Source organism: Melospiza melodia, chromosome 3 (assembly GCF_035770615.1).
Source record: "Melospiza melodia melodia isolate bMelMel2 chromosome 3, bMelMel2.pri, whole genome shotgun sequence".
In the NCBI taxonomy this organism is placed as follows: domain Eukaryota; kingdom Metazoa; phylum Chordata; class Aves; order Passeriformes; family Passerellidae; genus Melospiza; species Melospiza melodia.
In genome coordinates, this window is record NC_086196.1 from 127,643,268 (window position 1) to 127,670,964 (window position 27,697).

The following is a 27,697-nucleotide window of genomic DNA, read 5'->3' on the forward strand; positions in this document are numbered from 1 at the left end:
GGACATGGCAGGCTGAAAGAGAATTAAGTCACCTTGTCATTTGGTGAGCTGAAAACGCCCTCATTGTATTCTGAAATGCTGGGAGGTCCTGTAAGATTATGGCACACTTTGAAAGCTGGCTGGTGCACTGCAGGACCGGAGTCAGCCTTTGCTGTCAGGAGCCCTGCCCCAATCCACTCTTCCTTCCCCCAGCCTGGCCTTAGCTTTGCCCCTGTGATTTGCAAGTCAGTGCTCAGAGGGTTTTCTCCTGGCGTGCCTATGCAAAGGCTTTCCTCTCTCAGAGAGAAACAGGGAGGCTTTACTGGTATTCCTGCCTTTTTGTCCTGCCATGTAATGTGCCTTGCAGATAGCCAGCTGTAGTATAATTAAGCTAGATTTTAGGTGCTTAATCAGGCTCAGCAAAATACCCTGGTTTGTCACATTCCTTCCTGCTGAAATCAGAACATAGATTTAAGTCTGCACTGCCTCTACTGTACCTGTTAGTAACTGCTGGCAGCTGGCAAGAGCTTCATCTGAATTTGGATTCACTAGGAGGTTATTTAAGATACTTTTCTTTCAAAACAAGTACTGTACCGTATCTGTTCATACTGAGACTTTTCAGTACATTTATTTGTCAAATATGCATATGTATGTGTCTACATACATAATTTCCTCATAAATTCAGTAGTCTTAGATAAATGGAATGTAGAGATAATACAGCTTCATGCACGAAACACTGTTTACAGAGGGCCAGTCTCTTATCTCCTGTGAATTGACATAATTGCAACAATATTATGCTAGTTGGGGCTTTTTGGCAAGAATTCGTGACAGTTACATAATTCATTACAGCCTATTCTAACCTACTGAAATCTATGCATATTTTTAGGCGTAGCTTGTGCATTCTCACTGATTTCTGCTCTGAATTCCCTATTGATGTGCCCTCAGGTTCCCCCTGGGTATGCTTCTGTCACTGTGTCACTTTGAGAGTCACTGTTGCAATTCTTCCACTTGTACAATCCTCATAGAAGTCAGAGCAGTGTTTAGATGCACATAAGTAATAGGGCTGGACACTGGTCAAAGCACAGTAGGTCCTGAGCTCTCTTAACAGTCCTTCACACACTCTTGCAATTACCAAGGGCTGCGAGCCTGAGCCTTACCTGATGTGAACCCGTGGAGTTGGTGTTTTTATGCACCTGCTAAGATATCAAACTTATGATGAGTTATGCCACTTAAAGCTTTCAAAAATTGTTTATCTGGATATTAAAGAAAAAATCAACTATCTGGATAATATTAGTTTTTTAAGGGAACAAAAATTCTTCATTCTTTTGTGAGAATGGAGAGGTCTTTACCTCTTGCCCCATTAGCTTTACACCTGACTTTTTTAGGGGGCTGGGAGTTGTTCCTGAGGAAGTTTGACTTACAGTTGAGACAGTAACCTACAGTCAGGTAGTAGATGTTTGAACTGCCTTCTTCTGCACATCCTCACTGAGCTATGCCTGTCCTGGGAAGCATCCTGTCTCTCCTGAGGGCACAGCAGATCTACATGAATGCTCTCTCACTGTTTTGGTTCTGTTTCAAGACTGTGCTGGAGGAACAAGAGGAGTGAGGGAAGATGAGTGTACAGCCTGCCTCCTCCTCTGCCCTGCTGAACCAGGGAAAGGGGCAGCTCGGGGAAGCAGAGTAGCTTCCAGGAGTAAAGACACGAAAAGGGGAGGCTGCTGTGCTGTGCTGTGCTGTGCTGTGCTGTGCTGTGCTGTGCTGTGCTGTGCTGTGCTGTGCTGTGCAGGGGGTGTACTGGGTTATCACTGAGGGTACTGTCATAGTCACTTTACAGTTTTTTTGCTCTTTGGTGCAATTACTGATGATGCCATTGGGTATGCTGTATTATCTATACCTTAACTTTTTCTCACCTTCAGTTTTGCTGTTCATAGGGAATTACACAATTCTCAGAAAGTTGTAGCTTTGATTTCAAATGGTGTCTGTCTGTATCCAAATGGTGCAAAGCCAGAAGAGCTGACAAGGAGGCTAAAATAATAAGATTGTTTTAAAACTACATTTGCTTATGTTTTTTGCTGCAACATCTGCCTAGCATGCAGATATGTGTGATAACCCCACTTTGCTGACAGTTAGGTCACATTAATCAGGCTGCTTCAATAACTGCTTCTTTTCACCTGCAGCTGCATATTGTTGTCCAAAGGAATTCCACATACTTCTGACCAGTGAGGAGACAGCTTTCCTTGGCTACATTTTGTTTTGAAATCAGTCAGTTCACATCAAAGTTACACTAACTTCAGTGACAGGTAAGATTGGTCTATAGCAGTGTGAGTGATACAAAACTCTGGAACCTGGCTTTTAATGGATATCTTAACACAGCTCAGAAAAGCAAATCCCAGCACAGCAGAGCTCACAGAATTGCTACAAAGGAAATAAATGAATGAAAACTGCATGATTAAATGCTTTCATCTGGAAATTTTGGTGCAATATTCAGAAACTCTACAAATTCTTCTAATTCATCATACTCTTTGTTTATTACTAATAAATTATTGTGGTGATGGAAGGAATTCATTACCCTTTCTACACACTTCACTAGTTGCAGGTCATTTATTAATCTGTGTTATCTGGTAAGACTAAAACCAGCTGTAATTACATTGTTAAACATTGATTAATAAGCAGCCCACATCACTAATACAAGCAAGAAGCAAGATAAAAAATCTTTTTAAAGATTTAGAGTAAAATTTGAGCATTCCTTTGGGAATAAGGAAATCTGGATCTTCATAAATATTCATTTTTGTAAAATTCCATTTGCTTTGCACAGCTGTATTTTTGAACACCTTTTGGAAACAGATTAACAAGCAAATTCAATTACACTAGAGTAAACGAACTGCATTCACAAAGTGGTATTAATGTACTAAATGAAACATTTAGAATGAAACATTTTTTTAGATAGTCTTCAGCTAACCATACTTTTTTCATTCTTAATTTAATCATATCATTAGGCAAACATTTGTTTTAAATCCATTTCTGTTTCACAGATTTTAAAACAATATTGCAATTAGAAATGCATCATTAAAAACACTGTAGATTCCTAAACCTTGCTTTTGTAGGTTTTCAATAAAGTCAGTTTGATTGAAGTGACACAGATGAAATTATTAGTTGTCAGAAACTTGGATTATTATTAAGGGTAAATAAGCAGAATGTCTCTGGCACTTGACAAAATTGGGGAACTGATTTTTATGATATAGCTTTATGGGGAATAAATTCGATGGAAAGAAGATGCTTTTAGAAAAGATGTTTTAAGACTATCCTCAATTAATCATAAATGACAAATCTCATTATAGCAGCACTATTGTTAAGGGTCTGTCAGTATTTCCATTACAAACCTGTATTTCAAAGATTTATAAATGGGCTACAGAAATTAACTCTGGGATGAAATTTGCTGTTCACACTCTTCACTATTAGATTATACTTTCCTCACAAAACTTAAGAAAATCTGTTTTACCTTTTTCAGTTGGTAGGCTTCAAAAGAAACAGAAGTGAGAAGTTATGTTCCTTAGTTTTTTGTATGTATAATTTTTTAAAAGGACACAATTTAATAGATCAGGAGAACTGTGATTCTATGGCATAAAAGATCGAACTTGCCTTTTTCTCTTTTCTATCCCTGAAAGAATGACCTATTTTAGTGTGAGTTCAGCTTGCAATAGGGTCTCAATAGGACTGCTGAAATTCTTTACTCAGTCTTCTAGTCCTTTTAGGTTATGTCTTTCAATTACATTACTAATCAAGGATTTGAGACCTGTTTTCCAGCTCATCCAAATGTGTGCTAATCCAAAACATGTTTGGCCACGGGGATGTTATACGACTTTGAAGCAGAGCCTACTATTTCTGTAGAACCGATTCTCTAGGGTGCAAAAATAAGTATTTCTAGAAAGTCCAACCAGTGTAAAAGTCAGTAGTGCTGCAGCTCTTCAGTATTATGACTCAGGAAGGTGGACGTCCTGTCAGAGATGGGGAGAATTCCTTAAGGGCATTTTGAAGAGGACCAGAACCATGTTTTGAGATTTCTAAGTACATTCTCTGTACTCAAGGATGTTAGAGGTGATGCAGTTGTCCTTTTGTATTGTTCCATACTTGGAAGACAGGACTACCCACATACATATGTCCAGAAAGGTGATAAGTGCCCCATTCCTAGAAACATTCAATTTCTTGTTGGATAAGGCTCTGAGCAACCTGGTTTAGTTACAGATGTTTCTGCTTATAGCATGGGGTTTGGCTAGATGACCTTTAAATGTCCCTTCCAACCCAAACTCTTGTACAATTGTATGATCTTGAGATGATGATAGGGACATCCTGTTTCCTGGCACATGGCCATGGGTTTTTTTACCTACTTTGGCTAAATCTGTCTTGGTAAGCCATGTCTGTGCATGTTGTCTCACACTGGTACCTGGTGGAAGAGTTTCTGTACCCCACTGCTCAACTGTTTGAGCCACCAAATCAGTTGCCCAGTTCCAGGCTCCCCTTGGGGAATTTCATCTGCCCATGCCCAGGAATAATTTAGGAAAGTACTAGCTGATCTGGCCACATTCTGCTCTAACAGCTCAAATAGTTGATGTTTGGCAACATTCCACACTCTTCTTTTATTTACTAGTGCAGATAGAGATTTTGAGGTTATTCAAACTGACAAGACAGCTAGAGGTTGGTTTGGACACAACTGAAATATGTAATCAAGATGAAGTTTGCCAGTTCCAAATGAGGAAATCCAGCTTGAGAGGGCCAGACCTTCAAGCTGACAAAGACTGTTTTACCTCTAGAGCTGCTAGCCTTGGATGACCAGTGTATAGATGTACACTGATACCTGCACATCGCATATCTAAAAAAATTCCTGGTTTATAAGGAGGCATAGGCTGTGTTCCTGAAGAGACACAGTATTTGGCTGGCTGTCCTGGATGTGCTCTTTAGTAAGAGAAAAATAAAATACTCTTTTATCCACTATTGCTGAAAAGTTATTTTCTTAATAGTAGCCTTGGAATAGGCACGCACTAAAGATCACAGCCTGCTACCTGGCAAATCGAGCTGCAAATGAACCTACCAATTACCACAAGTGAACCTTGCAGTGACTGAACAAGAGGCTGGCATGTGTGATCCATGTGTACAACCAGACAGCATCTCCATTAACCACGTCTCTCACTTCATCTTAGATGGCAAACTTGACTGGCTGAGGAGAGGTAGTACCCTAGAGCCAAAACTCAAGCTGAATTACCAAGACACTAGATTTGAATAAGTAGATTGAAAAAAGGGAACAAAGTTCATGGAAGGAAGATATTCAATGTACAATGGCAAGTTTTTTGATGACATGGTTATTGTGTTGAAAATAACAAACCTCTTGTTGGCGTAGAAGACAGAATTCATGAAGAACAAAATGCATGGTCTCGTGTTTTACTCTATTTAGAAAACAGTATTTATGATAGTTAAAATCTAGGCTGATAGCTTGATTAATTTAGACAGCTGATGCTTAAGGTGTTGTGGAGAAAAAAATCTTTCTACTTTATTTGAGAATAAGTTACCTAATATTTCAGGTGGAAAGTAGTTATGGTGTTTCCCTTTTTACCCATTTCTTGTTTGTCTTTATACAATGTTGGCCATGCTGAGGACAGTAGAAACTTTACAAAGGATGATGTTATCTTCTAAGAATATAAAAACAAATTCTAAAAGGGGTGAAACCAAAGCAAATGGTATAAAGGGAAGTGAGTTGAGTGAACAGACAAATAAGTATATAATGAAATTTTCTTTCAAAAATATTATCTTTTCCAGGTACTTAAAGAGTGGTATTTTATTTTAAAAATAAACTTACTGAATATCTCTAAAAGTTAAAATATGGTACAGGCCTCTCTGCAGTATGCAGTGAGTCTTTTCTGCATTTTAGTGTGGTATAACTAGAATTAATGTGGCCAAGCAGTAAATTTTCATAGACATTCATAAATAAGTGTATGTTAACTTGTGATTGCTGATGATTTTTGAGACTAAAAGATGTTATATGTAAAAACTGTAAAGGTTATTTGTGAAGATAATTACTGTTTTAAAAAGTTCCATATCCTGCAACACATTTCTAAAAAGAGGATGAGGATTATTTTCCTTTATTCCATTATATCTGTGTCTGTTATGAACTAGAATCTCCATTATAGAACTTAAAAAATCAGCCACTTACTGGCAATAGCCACAACTGGAACTTCATAGCATGGATGAGGATGAAGCACATCACTTCTGGCCTAAAAATTATTGATCTATCCAAACTTTACCAAAAGCAGTCAGTGATTCATTACTCAAAACATATCTAAATGTTTGCGGACTACTGTTAACTAATAGCCTAATCAACAAAAAATGAAGAGGAGTTACTGAGCAATGTTCATTCTAAGCATTGCATCTGCTTAATGACTCACATGCAAATGTTATCAAAAAAGGTCCTTTAGCTCTCTCTTTCACTGCAGAGTTCATTTGAATATGCTGCATTTGAATTATTCTCTTTTGACTAGCCCAGCTTGGCTGAAGGTGTGTATTACACAGTGGTAGTGTGTGAGTGGTCAGGGCTGGCCCAGAGTGCTTGGTGTACGCAATAGGAAGTCTTTGGGGTCAGGAGCATGAGCACAAAAAAAAAACACTGATGGAGAAATTCCTTCTTTCTTATGGACATACAGAAGAAATTACATGACCGTGGAGACTGAGGGATTGTGTTGTCCCCAGCCTGCTTGTATGAGTCGCTTCTGGGTTTTGTTTAAGTCTTTACCTGTACTGTTTCTCATGCTCACAGCCTAAAACTCAAAGCCTCCATGTATGCACGTTAAAGGATTTCTTACTATGAATAGGACTGAAGTTAGGAGAAGGACTGGAATGGAAACAGCCCTATAGGATACTTTGGGATGACTGGAAAGCATATCAGCTTATGGGAATGTGTGGTGTCAGCTGATTTTGATGCACAGCCAGCAGGCAGTGCGTGACTTGCCACCCTTCTCCCATAGGCACACTTGTGCCTTCTGTGGGTACAGTGCTGTGCCAGGCAGGCTGAAGTTTAGTGAAGAGAGAAGCTCTGGTGTGCCTTTGAGGAAAATACAGAAGATTCTCCAGTTGTGCCTTCTCTTGCACATTTTTAGCGAGCATGTTGAAATTGCCACAGCTTTTAGGTCAATTTCACCAGCCAAGTGATGCACCTGGAAATGTTATGGTATAAATTCTGCCTGTTTGGTTGTCTCACACAATCTGTTCCTTGCTACTAAAATTATAGCCTCTCCTCTGTAACAGATCATGGGACCTAAGCACAAACATGTATTTGGCATCCTATGGTGGTATATTTGTAGAGAACCTGGTAGTCTGCAGGATTTTCTGTGTCCTAAGGAACCTGACTGATATTTTTGCATAAAAGTGAAGCTGTAGATTGTGCCAAAAAATCTGTATTTTTTGCTTTCCTGTAGGAAATCCCAAAATAAAATGAAAATATTTTTCTTTTTGAAGGTTTTTGTCGTGGTGGAATTTTGTTTGCTTTCAAAGAGAAATTAGAAAAATTAAATCAGATTTTTCTTTTCAGAGAAATACCTTAGGTAAAAACTGTATATTTGCTTATTCATTAATTTTAATAAAAAGGGTTTGTTTAAAAAAAAATCTCCCTAACCAACTGTAATTATAGATTGAGCATTATTATGAGGAATATACTGCAAAAATCTGCTAAATACCTATAAATGTGATTTAAAAAGTGAAACAACATAGCGAAATATAAACGAAGATTTTTGATGTGACAGAAAGCACACAAAACTATGTGCACATAAATAAAAAAGAGACCATGTTCTGCTCTTTAGTCGTGTTTGCATCTCCTCCCTCCTAAAGGAGGTACTGCTCCTGCAGCCAAACCAGTCCTGCTGCCTTGTCCCCCACCTGAGCTGGTGCTGGCCACTCCAGGCAGTTCCAGCTCTGAGCCTCTGCTTGCAATTACAAGTGTGGGTGGGATAAGCCATAGATGGTCACTGGTCCCTGTTTAGAGCCGTGCCCTGCTCCTGCTTAGTTTCTTAGTGAAAACGTAACAAAGAGAGTAATTTTCTGCAGAAATTTTGGCAGCAGTTTGGTTTACCTGCTAGACTTGATCCTCTGGGTCTACAGATCTTTTCTCATGTGGGAGAGCCTCAACACAGATGAGCAGAGCACAAAGAGAAGCTTTTGGCCTTAATTAAGAGTGGCCTGTTTTAGATGATGATTTTTTAATAGAATGTGAATCACCACCATGTCATCAAGAATATAGCGGAAATGCATGAGAAAATTCTGTCAATAGAATGCTATTTCCACGGTATATCTTGTATGATTACAAATTGCATTTGCTGTAATAAGTTACAAATGTAATTTATTGCAAGTTAAAATCAGGACTGAGACAAGTCATTAAAAATGTATAATATACAAAATTTTGTTTCTCCTGATGAATGTGAAGTTTCTGAGCTCAACTCGCCTCATTAGTATGTGACAGTGCCAGAACATACTTTGATCCAGAAAGCTACATATACATGCTGTATGCCATAAACACATTTTAGTTTTAATAACAATCCAAGAGGTTCAGCATATCACTTAATAAAAGATCAGTGCAGTAATATGATTAACCACTCTGTGTTGCATTCTTTCCATTTGTGAGAAAAGATAGTTCAGGAGCTGCAATGCAGTGAATAGCAAAATGACTAATTGACAGACAAGATGAAGGTTTTCCTAAGGGTTTTTTTCTTCCTCCACGCCCTCACGGCTTTCTTTGTTGTTAGAATGCTGTTAACTCTTTTGTTTAGGGCCTCTTACCTTTAAACAGGCTTGTGGAAGAGCTTTTCATATTTTTTAGCAGTAGATTTACTTGCTGAGTAAATATAGCTGATGAAAGAAAAGCTGGTGATCCATAAAAGACCAGGCTGCAGGGATCCTCATTAATCTTCCAATAGTTTTTGCTGTCATTCCTCTTTTAAGTTCCTCCTTCCCTTGTAAAGTGTTTGTGGAAAACGTAGGAGCACTTTTGCCTTCCACTAAGCAGTGATTTTCAGCCAGATCCCAACAAAAGCTCTGCCTCCCTTTCAACTAATTTTAACTTCAACTGTGTCATTGGGCAGCGTTCTCAGCTGTGAAAGGGGAAACGTTGTTTAACTGAGTTTTACAAAAGGAAGACAAAGAAAAAGCCAATTTTCTTGTTATCTGATGATGGTAATGTGACTGCATCACTAAATGTATAAGATAAGTAGGATACAATGATAAAATAAATTGAAAAAAATATAATATATTCAAATTTAAAGAAGAGACTGTCCTTTGGAAATCTTGACTTCTCTTGCAGAGATAATGAAGCATATGGCATGAAATTGAGAAAGTTAATATAATTAGCTGTGATGGATTATACTAAGATCTTGAGAATATTAGGATGGAGGCCTGCATCCCATTTAGAAGCTTTGGGATTGCTGAGCTCATAGTCTCTCGGCAGAGCTCAAAGCATGGTCTGCTTCTCCCAAGGATTGTTAAACTGACTCATATTCATATTACCTCTCCTGTCCTGTCCAGGGTTTTAGTGCACCCATCAGATATGATACCAGTAAGTCTTTAGCCTAAGGAGTCACTGAATCATGGTTTGGGGTGGAGGGGACCTTAAAGATCACCCAGTTACAACCCTCTTCTCAAGGACAGGGGAACCTTCATTTGGACCATTTTGCTCAAAGCACCTTCAAGCCTGGCCTGGAATGAGAACTTCCAATGATGGGGCATCCACAACTTCCCTGGGAAACCTGTTCAAGTGTTTCTTCATCCTCACAGTAAAGAATTTCTTTCTTCTATTTTTTAGATGTCTAATCTAAATCTACCCTCTTTCAGTTTAAATCCATTCCCTCCTTGCCCCATCACTATTTAAAAGATGCTATTTAAGAAGTGCCTCTCCAGCTTGCTTGAAGGTCCCCTTTACTTACTGGAAGGCTGCTGTAAGGTCTCTCTGTGTGGCATTCACATTTTCTGGAAAAATCCCTTCACCCAGGATTTTTCTCCTGGGAAGCTGAGAAACCTCAGAGAAAAAGGAAAACAAACTCTTAACTCATTTGCTTCTCCTGTGTTGTGCTCAAATGTGGATTGTGTTTGGAGATTGTTTATCCAGCAGGTGATTGTTTAATTGATTTCTGCTGTGGGTTGTTTTTACTCCTTGGCCAATTGGAGCCAAGCTGTGTTGGGATTCTGGAGAGAGAGTCATGAGTTTTCATTATTATCTTTTTAGCATTCTAAGTATCCTTTCTGTATTCTTTAGTACAGTTTAGTATAGTATTCTTTAATATAATATAGTACCATAAAATAATAAATTAGTCTTCTGAGAACATGGAATCAGATTCATCATTCCTTCCTTCATCAGGGCACGCCACAAATGCAATATCTCTGAAGTCTTTTTTCCATGCTCAATAACTCCAAACCAGCTTTTTCCCTTGGTCTTCGCAGGAGAGAGAGGTGCTTTAGCCCTCTGATCATCTTTGTGGCCTTCCTCTGGACTCACCCTATCAGGTCCATGTCCTTCATGTGTTGTGGATCCCAGAGCTGGTCACAGCACTGTGGGTGGATTCTCACCAGAGCAGAGGGGCAGGATCCCCTCCCTCACCCTGCTGGCCACACTGCTTTTGATGCTGCCCAGGACACATTTGGCTTTCTGGGCTGCAGAATGCAGACTGCTAGGTCATGCCCATCCCCTCATCCACCAGCACCCCCGGTCCTACTCAGCAGGACTGTCCTCAGAAGAAGTCCTATAGAATAATTCAAGCTCTTTCATGGAGAAGAGAGAAGGGAATAAAATGGTTTAAAAGCTTCTTTGGTTCAAAAGGTAAGAAAAAATACAAACCACCAAAATTCAACTGTTTTGCATCAGACCAAGGGGAAATAATTTTTGCTCAAGGTAGGGAAGGAGAGATACAATCTTAGATAGTATCTCCACACTTTCACTAGGACAGTGCAAATACTTTGAGACAGAACCTATTCTTGGTCCTCGTTCAGCTATACTTGGCACACTTATTTTCAGAGCTGTTTGAAAGTATTTTAGTGGATCAATTTTTCTAACAAAATGTAAAGCCTTAGGGAACTGGAAAATATTTGATCTTGGATTAGGTTTATTAAATATTTTTTGGTAAAGCAAAAAAAAAATTTAAAAGAAAAAAGAGAATAAGAAATACTGTAATATTCTGGTTCAGCATCCCTGACAATCTTTTCTTTTGATGTGAGCATCACTGAGAAAATCAAGAAAGTTCCCTTACAGTAGAAGTAAGGATACTTGCTTCTGGAAATTTTACTGCTGGAGCCTTCTCTGGGACTGTGGACACCAAATGTTTTGCTTATTTTCTTTTTTAATTGAACCAGAAACACAATTTTGTTAACATTGGCAGTCAATTGCTCTTTCTCCAATCTCCCACATTACAGCTTTTCTGGTTTTTGTATAGTGCTGAGATTGTCATTGGGATACAATCTAAAATTTTAGAGGCAGTTTTATCTGGCTTAGATTTATACCACTAAATGATAGTAATTTTGTTTAAACCATCTTCTAGAATCCATCTATAGTTAATGTCAGGTAAGCAAAACAGTCTTAAGACCTATCTAAGGGTTAGTTTGAGCTCTGAATCTTTCCCTGCTTTTGATAAAGGGAATTAAGATTATTACCTAAAACTTTGTGTCTTTATGGAAGTGGACCAAGGTTCGTTGCTATGAATCCCTGATGGGGCATCTGCTCTTCTAGAAATTCCTAGACTTTCATTTCTATTCTGTGACCTAGTGAATAGTTATTTATTTATAAAATTGGCAATAATTTTTAAAAAGCCATAGAAAAACATAGCTCTAAATGAAGAACTTACATAGGAGAATGAACTTACAGAACTTACTAGAAAAATGAAGATGTTAGGAAGAAAAGACTACCAAATACCCTGAAGGAAATATTTATTTTTATAGAAAAAACTAAGTGTTAATTTGTCTCTGAAATTTGATTTTATTTTCATTGAATTACTTGTACAAGCTATTTATCATTATCCCCAATGCTATAAAATGAGGTTATATAATAAACATACCTAGATAATAATGTGTTCAAGAGATGCTTAATACATGTATCTCTCTTTGGTAACATAAAATAATGGGGGGAATTTCTATTATTTGACCTCAAAGTGATCTGGATAGTAAAACTTCTCCTATAGAAAAGAAGTCAGATCAGTTAGATGCAGCAAATATTTGGGATTTTACAAGCAAGCCCTCAACAGCTACAGAAATGGCTTATTCAGTGTATAGGTCAGCCTTAGACAGATGGCTAGTCCCTGAGAAAGCCTACTACAGTGAGTTACAGGACTGCCTGGGGCAAGCTCTCTTCATGGAAATGAGCTCACCTCTTCTTCCATTCCCAGATTCCTAATTTTTGGAAACACCTGTTCCTTAACCTGGGGCTTCTTAGCTCGAGAGAGTTACTTCAGCTGGTTCCTTTGTAGTCCTGGCTTTGTATATCTACCTTTGCCTGCTGGGTAGGGATGGAGGGACCTTTCCATCAGGGAGGAAGGCATTCACTCTCTGTGGTGAGGTTGGGGCTGTTTGTGAAGAACAAAACACACAGGCCCTGGTTGTAATTGTAACTTGTTCCCAGTGCCAGCAGGATAAAAAAGACCAGATACATTAACTGTTATTTGCAACAGCCATCAGTGCAGTGGTGCAGGACCTCCATGGTAAGGCAATTATGATCGTAAGTGAAAGTCTGTGCCTCAAAGACTTGTAATCTATAGACTAGGACCATGGAATGGCAAATAATACCCACTGGTACTCCTTAAAGGGATAGATGGGTTCAGAAAATCAGGAATGTTAGCATAATCCAGTCACTAGTGAGCAGGTAATGTTTAAAAAAGACCTAAAACCATCTTGATTCACATTTTAGGAATCATCAGCTCAATAAGGCCTTTTTATCTTCTGGCTCTCTGAGGCAGAAAATAACTTAAAACAAAACCAAAACATTCATATAATGAAAAGTAACCCAACCCCACACAAAACAAAATAATATAATTGCCTTTTTCACTGCTTGGTTCCAAGGTATAACGAAAAAGACCTACAGGAAATTCAGGCTGAGTGCTTTGTTCTGTGAACAAGACCAGTCCACTCTAGAGGAAGCTGCCTCTGAGCTGGTGGACATGAGGCACCTGGCATGACTTGGCTTGCAGGTCACCAGTTGCTCTCTGAGGTATCTTCAGCAAGTTGGCTGAAGCCTCATTCTCTCAGGGTGCAGAACACAGCGCTACCTCTGCTGGTGAATGCTGAGATAATCAGTGTGCTAAGTCTTATTTTCCTGTTTTAAAAATACACAAGTGAAAATAAAAATGAAAGGGTGAAAGCTGGGTGGAATAGATCCTCTAGAGGTTTTCAGGAGAACCAGCCAGTTCTAATACCACAGTTTCTGTTCTGTGTTCTCAGTACATGCTCTGGGATGTGTGACTGATCTGACCAGGTCCATCTCCTTCGCTGCTCTTGCTGAGGCTAGGCTGAAACATCTGGGCAGTTCTGCTTTTGCTGCCATTCTCATTGCTCTCAGGATTGAAAAACAGAAAGGAAGGGAGCAAGAAAAGGAGTGACAACAACAAGAATCTGAGGAAAACACAGAAATGTGCTGAAGGAATGAAAGAGGATAAAGATCTCTTTTTCTGTGTTTGTAACTCTGTGAGCTAATGATCAGGTATCCTTTGTGGGTACATCCTGCTGATCATGAGTGCTTAATGGAAGTGTTTTGATGACAGTTGTGATAACAATTACATAAACAGTAACAGCGCCTTTTCAGTTTTTTTTTTTCCTTTTTTTCTCAGACTCACTACTGAGGCCATTTGAGAGGAAAAGATTTTCTTTTAAAGCTTTGAGAAGTAGGGCTACAGATGGAATATAATATCCAAGACTATTTCATTCAAAATTTAGCTCCTTTTCTGTAATATTGATTTTGGTGCATTTTTTTTTTCAGTCTAGCCCAGTCTTCACATAGGTGTTGAGCTTTATTAAGATTTTTGTCATGTGAATGAGGTTTTTTTTTTCCCATTTTCATACTGCTTTCTTTAAACAGTGGGTGTATTGTTTTATGAATTTTTGACTACTTTGAACAACTGAATTCAGCATTAGGCAAAATTTTCAAGGCCAGAGATTTACTATAGGAAAATAAGGAAACAATAAGGCACACTGGTCAGCCTTGCAGGCAGGTGGCTCAGCACTTGCAGCCAGACAGTTGGGAAGTATTTTGAAGGCATCCAGAAAAAGGTTGAAAGTAAGACAATGAGTTAGGATTGCAAATGTTTACAAGGATACCTTTCCAAATGTGAGTTAAAAAAAAAAAAAAGAAAACCACAAAGAGAAAAAGAACATAAGGGCTTGACATAAAAATTAAAGAACTGCATTTAACAGAATGAAATTGGCTAAGATAAGCCATGAAAGGCTCTTCCTTGAATGTGAAAGCAAGAGTCAGGATTCAGTGCAAGAAAGAGGGAAAGAAAATTCAGGAGAAGAGAGAGAGGGATGGATTGAATTGGTCAAAGTGCCAAACGATAAAAAAGATCTTTACAGAACCATTTTGAATGTATTGAAAGAGAAAAATTAACTGTCTCAGGTCCTGTGAGAGGGATGCAATGCTAACTGAAATGACCAGTGACAAGAACCAGCTGAAACAGACAGAAAGAATAGAAAAGGTTTCAACCAAGAGATATTTCACAATATTTAGACACATTCTGGAAATAAAGATCTAGGGAAAAGTCTAAAAAGACTTAAAACTATTAATCTTCATTAACTATTAAGCAAGTCTAAATGACTATTTAGCTTTAATTGTTCATACTGATTTATGTGATGGCTAGGTGATAGATGTGATTGACAGATAGGTCTTTGCTTTTTTCAGCAAAAAGGAAAAAAATGGAGAAAGTCTTGAAGAAAAAGATTCTATTTTAGCTGCATGGAAACTGAGCCAACAACTAGATATATTCAGGAATGTATGAGAGATGAAACAGTATTTTGATTTGTACAGGAGAAAACAGATTTGGACAAAGTAGAAGTATGATTAGTCATACCCGAGGAAGAATAAAATCAGTTTGCATCTGAAGATAAAATTACCTGTAGAGAAAGAAAAAGAAGACAGTAATCTAGAACACAGTTTGTAGTTCCACCACTCTGAGGTTTCTCTTTTGATGAATGCCCTGAAAGGTCACATGTTAGAAGCAAGAGATGATCCAGGAAAGTATCACAGAAACTAACTGAGACAAGAGGTAAGGAGAGGTCAGTAATATCAAACACAGCTGATAGATGAAGATGAAATAGTGTCTGGCAAAAAGAGTAATTAGAAACTGTATTAAGAGTAGTTTCATTGTACATACGGAGATATGTTAGAAAATAGCTCAGGTTAGAAAAAAAAATAAGGAAGATTTTATAAACAATGATCAATTAGCTCTAAAGTAGAAAGATGTGAGGTTTTTTTTCAGTGGCAAGGTTAATGTTTGTGTCATTGGGAGGAAAAGAGCAGGCATTGAGAGCTTGTGGATAATAGAAAGAAATAAAAATGAACAATACATTTATGGGATTAGAGGATACCTAAGATTCAAAAGGAGAAAGAAGAAAAGGGTTTCTTCTGAGACAGGATAGTAGAATGAAAGGTAGGGTAGAAAATCATGTTTATTATCAAATGATATTTTGTATGAATATTGGTTCAAAATGATATATACATTTTCTTCAAACTCGTATTATCTTAATACTCTAGTGGATTGTAACAATTTTCTTGTATGGTGCCATGAATTATTCTTGAGAAATTCTGCAAAAGTTAAAAAGCCTAAACAAACCAGGTTTTACTTCCCACTCATTATATATAACACATAACAATGTATTTCTTAAGAAAAAGATCTATTAATAGCAAAGGGCTTAAACATTTTTCAGTATGCTATGATGGCCCCGAAAATGTAGTGACACAGAAGTAGTTAGAAATATTAGAGTACACAACATTTCTTAAAATCATCTCTTTAATTTTCAACCATGACTTCACCGAGTTTAGATTTACATAACAGAAAACAGTCAGGCAATGGTTCAAGGGATTTTTACCAACCAGGCATTCCCCATGACAAGCAATCTGCACATCTATGTTTCTGGGCTGCATTCTCAATCACTTTTGGAGTGAGGAAAGTAAGGCAAAGTGCTCCTCAGGACTGGGAATGGATCCTGCCTCACCATCTGTTACTAATTTTGGAGCTGAAGACCCCATGCATTCACTGAGCTTAAAAAGTTGAGTATAACTGGTGTTAACCCTCTACAGTTAGAAATGTTGATGTTAATGCCTAGATTTGGGGCAGAATGTCACTGATGACTAGATTCCTAACCATATATACCACCTGACCTGGATTTCTTTGGGGCAGAAGATGAAATTTTGAAAAAGAATTGTTTTACACTGTGGTGACTGGGTACTGACATGGTCTTGAATAGTAATATATTGTAATCAGTCTCTGCTGTAATACCATGAAGCAGCTAAACACTGAATCACCAGTTAAGGGCATGCTCTCAGCTGTGTCTGATATATGGCGCTATCTGATCTGTGTCCTCAAGATGTGATGGCTTTAAAAGGCCATCCATTGCTTTACAAAGGTCAGCTTTTTTGGCCCAGCACTACTCTCTTCATCTTTTTGTAAGCAGCTCAACAGGACTGCTGAGACAACAGAGACAAAAGAGTAGGAGATGACAATTTCAATTTCATTTGGCGCAGAGTTCCATAGTATGGCAATAGTACAGAGCATTGCTGTACTAAGTCCTTCATTCTCAAGTTCTCTAACTTAGTAAAAATGGAGGTATGCTTTTGGTCTGAGTAATTTGTAGGTTTACCTTCCTTTTCTGCAGGATTTCCCAGGAGAAATACATCCACAAAACACTGGGCTTGCTGCACCTGAGCTGTACAGATGGTCTGCATGTGCACATAAAATCAGATGGATTGACCTGCCCATATGTAGCTTACATATCACTGCTGCTCCTCCAACTGAGCTGCCAGGCATCTGGAATTCTCAAAAGAAAAAAAAAATTCTCCAAAATACTCAAATTCCACCTGGACACCATTTCTGGGAGGAAAAAGAGGACATATCAGGAAAAACCTGGACATATGGCAGCCCTAGTACAAGCAGAATTGTTAACTAAGAAAGCAGTCAAATAAAATAAATTGTGTATTCTGTATTCTCTGCCTTGTGCTGAAAATGTTGCACACCCGTCAATGTGATTTTAGGGTGATTCTTTATTTTTTATCTCTTTTATCGTGGAAAATAGGAGAAAAAAGGGCACAGATCTTCTACAGTGCATTGGGTTTGCAGTCTTATTCAATGTCTATATTTTCTATAGCATGAGGTTATACTTTTCCTGTTCTTCCCAAGAGTCACTGTCACATGTAGTATGAATGTGTATCCACAATAATTCAAAATACCTACAGGAGATCTGTAGCTCCTACTGCAGTCACAAAGCAAGCTCACTGGACACTTTTTCAACATCTTTATGTGTGTAAAACACAGTCACTACTTTTGTTACTTTGCAGCATTAAGGCAATGACTGCTTTAAACATGGAAACACTGTGTTGTAGCAATAGTACAGATTGCATATTATGAACATGCAGCACTCAGTGCAAAGCAAATACCCCAATGGCAAGTAACTACTGAGAGTGTGCAATAGTTGCTTTTAAACTACAACATATTGCCCAATTTAACTGATTATTCTACATTCCAGGCTAATTGCCTGCAAAATTTCATTATAAAAATCACAGCTGTTTCCTTGTGCATGTGTGCATGGGATTTTGTTCGTTTGGTTGGGTTTATTCATTTGAGAAAAGAGAAATATGTGTCTGAAACAAATCTTTTTTTCTGTGTTCAGGGCAACATTTATTATAAATGCTTAACACATTTATAATAGAATCAGTTTAAGCCTATTAGGCTTTAGTGCCCAAGCTTCCATCCACACCATCTCTGTGTATGGGTACTCACCAACATGTTGCTAAGGAGGATGCACCAGTGCATCAATGCCTAAAGACACATATGGCTTCAAAGCATATTGACTTAATCTGGGCATAATTTATATTAAAAAATGGACAATGCCTATCCTTATTTGCATATAAAAAGCCACAGACATCTTCAGATATGAATCAGAAAATCCACTTGGCATCAGTGGAAGTACATGATCTAAAAGTAGCATATGGTCAACAGTTTGTGGAAAACAAGTGTTCTGGTTTCACACCTTTCTTAAAAGACACACACATAAAGCTTGTGTGTTGCACTTTCACTGAGTGCAAAATGGAATATATATCATCAAATAATTTTTTATATTCTTTATTTTGGTCTATATCTCTATTCAGAAAGATTAAGTTGTGTTTTAACTGAGCATTTAGCAAGACTAATAAGTAATGTTTTGCATAGAATAAACCACTGATAAAGAGCTAAATTTACCAGATGAAAATATGATGTCTTAAAAGCCTACCTCTGTTACCTGTATAAACAAGAGTAAAAGCTGCTGCCTTACAAGAGTACCATGAACTACAATAGTAACAGTAGTGATTGTGGTATGTGAGCAAGATAAGACTGGGAGTCGTGCCTTATACAGTAATTACAGCCAATCAATTAATCACTGACTTCTGTGCCATCTCTCCAACTGCAGGCAGTGTCAGCTCTCTCCATAAAAGGCTGAGAGTATTCACACTGTAACTACAACCACAACTCTCACCCACTGACTGGAGGGGGTTTTCTGGTAGACACTATTTAGTGACTTTTCAAAAACACCTGCGTGACTCAGAAGTTTGCAAGTGGCTTAGACACTTAGGAAAGTCAATAGAAATTATGCACCTCAGGGCCAGATTTTTAAAGGCTACTATCTTCCATTGATTACAGGAATTAGGAACCTAAATACCTTTACAAATCTGGCACAAGAGGCTAAATCACATTTGAAAGTCAATAGGAATTAGACTTCTAAGTGCCTAAATCAAATGAAAAAAAGACGTGTTTTAGGAGTGAGACTCTTTATAATTGTATTCCCGCTAGTGTAACTGCAAATTATGGGTTCAATTATTCCACTTAGGCACAGCTCAGAGGAAGAAAGTGGTATGAAGTTGCAATACCCCAGAGGAAAGCAACCATTCCTAAACTCTTTCAGGAGATGCAGAATACTGCTTCATGAATTTTAGGCTTTGTGAGAGAAAGAAATCATGGTTTTAGTTTGGGCTGTTTTCCTTAAACAATCAAGATAAGGACTAATGATATTACAGGTCTTTATTTCTATTTATAACATGTTGTAATTTAAAAAAATTATATTGTTTATTGTTTCCTACAGTTCTGAAAACTGACATGATACTTAACAAAAATAAAAAGAGCTTACAGTATAGGGACCAAATTATGTCATTATTTGAATGCTCACGTGTGTGCTCCAGTGATGTAAATCAGTAGGATTAAGAAGTAAAATTTTACTTAAGTACTCATTGTAAACAAATGTAGCAAAATATTTCTGTGAGTAAATACAGGCAAATAATATATAAAACAAGAGAACAGAGAAGTGAACCAAAGAAAGGGAAATAGCAATAAGAAGGTAAAAATATATTTTCTAATGCCTTAAAAGACAAATAACTCTATAATGGTGACACAGAATTATTTTGTTTATAATTTTATCATAATTGCATAGGAGAGATAACCTACCAATAGGGCAGTTATTATTTGCAAAGGTCATCTCTCTTCACATTAATCAAGGAGTTAACATTGATTGAGATGATTCAAGAAAATCCTAGAATGAGAAGGTGGTACTGTTCAGAGAAAGGAAGAAAATAAACAGGAAATATCATGTATTGAAAAAATTGATAATGAGACTCCAAAATGAAAACTACAAAAATTTTTAACATTATCTCATTTGGGATAAAAAAGGTACCATTTATGCTATCAGTGTCAGATGCAATAATGTAAATATTTTTGAATTCCTCATTTGGAAGACTAACAATGGGAATTGAAGATGACATATAAAGAAAATTGCATAAAGGAGGACTATAAAATCACAAACCATATAGCAAAAGCAAAATAGAAACTGTTATACACTAAGTCTCACCATGCACAAGTTAGGAGCAACACAATGAAATTAACAATTAGCAAGTATAAAGCAAAGTAAATGAAGATAAACTGTTTTTCACCCAAAATATTTTTACATTCCATTAATTTTGATACATGCAGTTGCAGAGCTGAAGTATAAGGTTGATCAAAAAGAAGAAGAGGACAACGGGTAATTTTAATGCTGTTAGCACAGTGGTTAAGTCTGAAAATTTCTAACTTCAGTGACCTCTAGAATCTGGGTTACAGGTAAAGGAGGAATCCTATTATTACTTATATTATTCTTATATTACTTATAATTATTCTTCCCCTAACATGTATTAGCTTCTGGTGCTCCTCTTGTTTTTTTTCTTGTGAAAAAATTCATGCCTTGCTAAAATGTCTTTCCCTGGAACCTGACCTGGGGAAGACAAACAGGGAGATAAAACCCACTCTGGAGCAAGCAGAAGGATTGTGGGAGAACTAATAAACAGGAAAGGGAAGAGGATAACCCTTTAATAGTCACAAACATAAGAGCAGGGAGACAGCAGGAGACACCAAGCAGAGTGCCCCAAAAGCAGTCATCATTTCTTGGAAGCATCATCCAAGGACAGATGGGCACTGCCGGCTGCTGTGATGTGTGGAAATGTGATAGGACAAGTTAGAGTTACCCCCTGTTCCAGTGCACGTTTTCCTCATTCCAGGAATGACCAGGGCCAACAGGAAGGTAATGAGTTGCTAAGGCATGGTGTATCCTCAAGCATCACAGATATAAAGAAAAAGAAATGAAGAAAAAAAAATCATCAAAAAGGGGTTCTTGAGGAGGTGGAAGAGCAACTGCAGGTGGTGTTCATGATACGCCTGCTCGCCTGGTTGTGCCTCTTGCTGCAGGAATCACTAAGAACTGCTCCACGTCCATGAACATACCCACATGTGGACAAATTCCCAATAGTTCACCAGTCAAATGTGGAATGTGCTGTTCCATAGTCATAGTTTATCAACTTGATAATTACAGAACCTATTGATTAGTCTAGATGGAGCGCAAATGCAAGGAAAAAGAGTGAAAGGAGTGCAGGTGTGTGAGGAGCTGTTTTCAAAGGGCACTTAAGGCATGAGCCCATAGGGGCCCACACACATCCATGGACTATAGTCCAGCTGGTGTCCCACCTTGCTGACATCCCTCCTCCATACACCAGGAGGATCTCTACCACCAACATACCTGTAGTGAAGGGCTCAGCAAGATTCTCCTTTTCGATAGCAACAGACAGAAGCGTTACTACACAGAACCTAGGGGTCCTATTGGCATATTTTTTTTTTTAATGATAATGTTGGTTAGACAAAGGTCTAGTCTAAGCCTGGCTTCTTATTTTTGCTTGAGTTTCTCATCCTTTTATACAATAAGTCCTATTCCCTTTATAGCCAGTGTAGAGAGAGACACCTCCAAAAAGGGATTTATTTAATTCTGGAAATGGCTTTCTCTCATGCTAGGGTGATTAACCTAGATGTCTGGAAAAATATTGTGTAGCAGGAAGCAATTCATAAATATTGACTATTGAGGGAAAATATTTCTTGTTGACTGACTTGGTGCTGATCTGATAAAAGGGTGGATAGCTTTCATAACATCAGATCTAGCTGTTAGATTGTAATAATAAAAATAAGTTTTCTTCAGCATTTGGTATAAAGAAACATTTAGAACCCTTTCAGGCTCATTTTTTTGCAGGGTATGGAACAATAAACAATTTAAACTTTATTTGTACTGCTGTATTAATACAATAAAGCCACCCTCTGAGAATTTCCAGTATTGAAACACTTCCACAGCAAGTGATTCATTTCCCATACAAAATAAATCAGAAGTCATATAATGCTGCAACAGAGCCCTGTCAATACCAGTTAAGAATACAAGGAGATTTATGAGGTGACAGCCTTCTGATTCCTCAACACAAGGTAACTCAAATTGCTCCAAGTTTTGATTTAAAATCAGTGACCCTTGAAGTTTACTCCTTAAATATTATAAAAACTTGCTGCTAATTATCAGGGCCATTACTGTCAACAAATCATGACTTAGAAAACTGAACCTCTGGCTGTCTACTATCCTATTCATATATAGAAGATTTATAGTTGCAATTCAGATCCTGTCAAACCCTTTCATCTGTAAAATGACAGGTGTGATTTACGCATGTCACTTATCTATTAAGTTCAGTGAAATTCCAGGGCTGAATTCTTCATATTTTTTTAACAAGAAAAAGTAATTTCAAATTTTTTTTTCCAGTGAAATGGGCTCTCCACATTAATTGAGAAAACATTGCTGTGGATTGCACAGTTCTAAATAGAAAAGTAATTAGTGTTTGAAAATCATATGGCTTCAGTTCTTGTCATTTTGAATACTTAATTGAGTGTTGATCTTGCAAATATTTGTGTATATGAGTACTACAGCTAAGGTTAACAATGCATCTACAGCTTGGTAGATTGGGTCTTTTTGTGATTTATCCTCGCATTTCCTTTTGTCGATTAGGGGATACATAAAATAAGAAAAAGGATAGTTTGTAAAATCAATTGCTTTCAGTTGCTGCTCATTAAATGATCTCAAGTTATAATCAGTGATGAGAGGACTTTTTTCTTTCATAAAGCTCTAAGAGAAGATTTGTAAATTTCTAAATGGTCATGTATCACTGAAGAGCTAAACTGCTCCTTACAATTAATCTCTTATGTTGCTTATAATTATATTTTTGTTTCCATTATTAGTTTGCTTTTCTACATAGGGCAAACAAGATTTCAAATGGTGTGGTAGAGCTAATTACTCCTATCTGTTAGTCTATGTTATGCAAGACTGCCATTGTATTCAGTTTATGCTAATATTTCCGTCAACTTGCTTTTGTCTCCTTCTCCTATATCACGGCCTTTAAATACTATAAGCTATTGATGATTTCTGATTACAATAGACAAGAGTCATAAAAAATTTGGAGTACAAGGATTTTTCATGTATATGTTTATTCACTTAGTAAATTGAGCTTTTCCATGGCTTTTTAAAATGGATTTAAAAAAAATCATTCTTCATTTTCTAAGAAATTAAAAAATAAAACCTGTCTTTAAAGAAATGGAATCCCTTTCCTCCTCATAGAATCACTACATTACCACATTGGATTAGGGACTATAAGCAATAGGTAAAATTTGCTAACATTAAAGGAAAACATCCCTTCCTTTTGTTCTTGAAATAGTTCATTTGTTTTAATAGAAGTTCAGTAACCTTCCTGCCTTGCATGGAACAGACTTCCAAAAGTACGTGGTATTTATACATGCAATTCCCTTTAGTACTAATTAAAACACATAATTATGTGAGCAGGATTTTCCCATGTGCCACCTGGTGAATTGTCTCTGATAACAAGTTTCCAGTCTAGGGAGAATGTTGTATACAGAGGACAGCATGGAAAAAAATCCCAAAATAACAGAGAAAATGTAATGAAGCTATTAGGAAAAAAAAAAGTGAATGAGGTTTTCTGGTTAAAGAGGAGAAAGTATAGTGGGGTATGTCATGGTTTTGGGAAGTATCCACTAAGCCAATTTAAAGACAACAATAATGACTTTTGATTCGTAGTGTCAGTTTCTGCTGGGTAGCAATCAGTGAACCCTTGACAGCTCCACACTGACAGATAAACATCGATTTCTTCTCACTTCTCACTCAGTAACTGCGCCCAGCTATGGCATTCACCAGATTCTTCTAGAGCCAGATCTAGTACACAAAGTCTGCAGAAAAGGATCCCAAATAAGAAATGCTGAAAGGTACAATGAAAGAAAGAAAGCAAACAAACACAGAAGAAAGCAGTAAAGGAAGGACAAAAAGAAAAAGAAAAAAGAGAATGAGAAAGGCAATGAATGGCCACTCAGAATATAATTTCTTTTGCTGACTAGAGAGAGATTGAAACAGTTGATTAGTAATAGATAACTGATTGGTAGATAGCTAAAAAAAACACAAGAGAAAAATTTCAGTCTTAGTCAAATAGTCTTCAAACCAGATGTAAGATAAAAGAAGTGAACTTGCATCAATTATTTTGTATTGCAATAGACCACATGATAATTTGTCCTGGACCTGCTTGTTCTGTATAGTTAGATAAAGAGATGTGTATGTGCAATGGGCCACATAGCCCTGTAGAAAGAAGACACAGGCACACTGTTTAAATCCTTCCCCACATCCTGACTCAAAGTATCTCTGTCAGCTGACCACACTGGACTCAGCTTTCTTATGGAAAAATATTTTTGCATACTAGGCATTGTCTGCACTCCCCCCGCTGCTACATTGTCTTTTCCCTTCCCCATAGCTCCCCTTCCCAAAACTCACTTCTGTGGGGCTCTCCCAGGACTTGGTGTACTCAGGCACTTCCCTCAAACTCTTATCCCTATTTATCATCTACCCTTTCTTCTGATCCTACACAAAGCACTAATTTGCTTCAATACTGTGGATTACATTTCCTGAAACAACTTCTTCTTCTTCTTCTTCTTCTTCTTCATCTTCATCTTCATCTTCTTCTTCATCTTCTTCTTCATCTTCTTGTTGTTATTAATTGCTCTGGATTGCTCTGCCTCTGTTACACTTTCTACCCTGTTGATGTAAAGCCTTTCCCTACACCTTGTGGCTCAAAAGCACTTACAGCATACCAGTTAGTGCACTTCCTCCAGGGATACTTCCAGTAGCAATGAGATTCATGGTTAGTTCTTTCCAGCCTTTCTGCCAGGAATGGCTGTGACTTCTTCACAAAAGACAGATATCTGGCTTATGGTCCCAGGATTTCCAAACTATGTAGAAAAGGAATAATCTTCCTATTAACCCAACATAATGTGCCTATTTTGTTACACTGATTGGTGTTTCCTAGATTCAACTGGAATCTATTTTCATTGCCAACTTGAAGTCAAAGCTTTACAAAATATCCATGATCAGGTTTCTATTTTAATCCTCAAATTTAATCCTATAACATTATGTTTATTTCTGGTTAATATGCAAGGATAGTTGAGTCATGTAGTATTTACAGAATTAATTTATTTAATGTTTATTAAATCTGCATATTTTACTGTTTTTAAAACTCATCCACTTGAGAGTTTCTTGCAAATTTGATTAAATTGTTGCTTAGGAAAAGGGCTTCAATTATTCTCCTTTTTTTCTGCACTTTTTTGAGGAGTCACTGGAACTGAAAATAGTACTCTAAAGTGCACTGATGTACTGCTAAGCAGTGCAGCATAATTGCCTGGCTTGTTTAACACGACATCCCTAATAATGCAACCCAGATAGCATTTATGGTATTTGAAATATGTCATGTTGTTGACTCATTTAATTCATCATCTCCTAAAGTACCTAGATCTTTTACTCTATCTGCAAAGTTACTGATTTATATATTTTATATGTATGTGTTTAGTGTTTTTTTCTTATCAGAGACAGTTTGCCTAATCTCATTGTATTCTGTATTCCTTTTCAGGAATTATATCTTATTTATCATTGTTACAGTTATTTTTTTATTATTGGCAGGGCAAACATATCTATAATCCCTGGCCATGGTTACCAGAGTTCTGCAATAAAAAAAAAAAAAAAAAAAAAAAAAAAAAAAAAAAAAAAAAAAAAAAAAAAAAAGATGAGGTAGACACAGGCTCAGCCTTTTACATCTGTCTTGTACCACCATGATATTTTAAATACTTTCAGCCCTGTATTCATCTACAAATGCAATTAACATATTCCCAACTTTAGTCTCCAAGTCATTATTGAAAATATTGAATGATACTGAAGCCAGAATGGATCCCTGAGAGACCCAACTTAGTATTTTCTGCCAAGCTGATGTTGAGTCATTAATATTAGAATGGAAGAATAATTAATCCTGACTAATTTATTGGATGAGCCTTATTTTTTCATGTTCTTCTCACTAACAAACAGTAAACATTAATTGAAATGAAAAATCTGGTTTTCATTAAAAACCTACTGTACAAATCTGTGATGACCAATTTTCTCTTGAAATACAAGAAATTGCACGGCAATGTATGCTTTAAACTGTGTACAGTGATATCACTATTTGGGATCTCTATACACAGAAGAGTCACAGAGCAAGAATCAAGTATGGAAATGATATTTGCTCTTCATTAATTCCTATTATGGATGTACACAATGATTTCTCTGCCAGGGACCGGTTACTCCCTGTTCAAGATGGTGTGGCTACTACAGACAACATTTTTCAAAGTTCTCACAAATGCTGTGTGTATTAGTGGATTATACGTGCATTAGAGCACTTTTTAGGTGCTGATGCCAACTGGCATGATGCTGCTCACCTCTCTGGTAGCCAACTCTCCTAGCTCCACTTCAGGGTATAGCATGTAAGATATTTATTGGGAATGAGCTAGTCTGTGCAAACTCCATCTCCCGGCATGGTCTGGACCGTGCTAGTTGGCATGAGCCAGGTTAGTGCCAAGGAACATTTAAGTATTTATTCACATAGACAGTTGTGTTCCAGCATCTGGAAACATTCCCAGACATGACTGAATTTAATGTGAGAGATACAGTTTAAAAGTCTATACTGAATGTTTGTGTGGCAGGTTGATCTGTTTTAAATTCATATCCCATTGTGCTCTTAATTATTTCTCTTATATTCTCTGTCTCTGTGTAGATACATGTAGTAACTACTTGGAACTGTTTCCCAGCACAGCTTTCACAATTGGTTTTCCCTTGAATCTTATTCCTTGAGGAAAATCAGACCATTCAGTAGTGAATGACTCTCTGCTTTTCAGCACATTTTGTTGCCTTTTCTGTTGAGGTCTTTCACTAGGACTGGAGGTGAAGGCAGTCAGCTACTGTTAAAAGTGGAGAAAAACCTAGTAAATAACCAATATTTTCTGCTGAATCTTGAAAGCAATTGCATATCTCTTGCACTAAAGAGGCAGAAAGTGCTGTTAGTGATTCATGGGAGTATCCAAACATGTAACACCTTCAGTGTTTATCCTCACAATACTGAAAAGGCTGGTTCCTTCTTAATTTTCATGGTATTTCACATTTTAACTTGGTCAACCTGGTGTTTTCATCCTATAAACTGTGACAGTTTCAAACATGTTAAAATCACATTTCAGTAGCTCCATCCATGCATGTCATCTTGAACTTCAGTCCAGTTTGTATCTTTAATACTGTGCAGTTTAATGTTTTAAGAACTTTCCATAACTCATAGCAATGAGTTATGGAAATGCAAAAACGCAAATGAAGCAAAATTCACACACACACACACAAAAAAAAGCTCCTTATCTTCCATATCTTATTTAATGGTTGTTCTTTAGTAGCAGACTCCTTCTCCCTACAAAAAAAAAAAAAGAAAAAAATAAAAGAAAGATGAAAGATGAAAGATGAATATGGGATTTAACAAACAAAAGGAGTTTTGAAGGAAAAGGATATTCAACAAATAATGGAAACAATATAGCTTTATTTCATTTGAGTTTTGTTCCATAACTTTTATCCTTTCTTCTTGCTACAGACACTGTTTCCCTCCTCCTCAACATAATTTAGATGTTTTATTAATACTTGCTCTAGGTAGTTTTATGGGTTTTTTGTGATGATTTCTTGCCAATATAAAATTGCTGAATGACCAGATGTCTGATTCCTCTCAAAGGAGGTAAAGATATAAATTGTATTTGCTTTT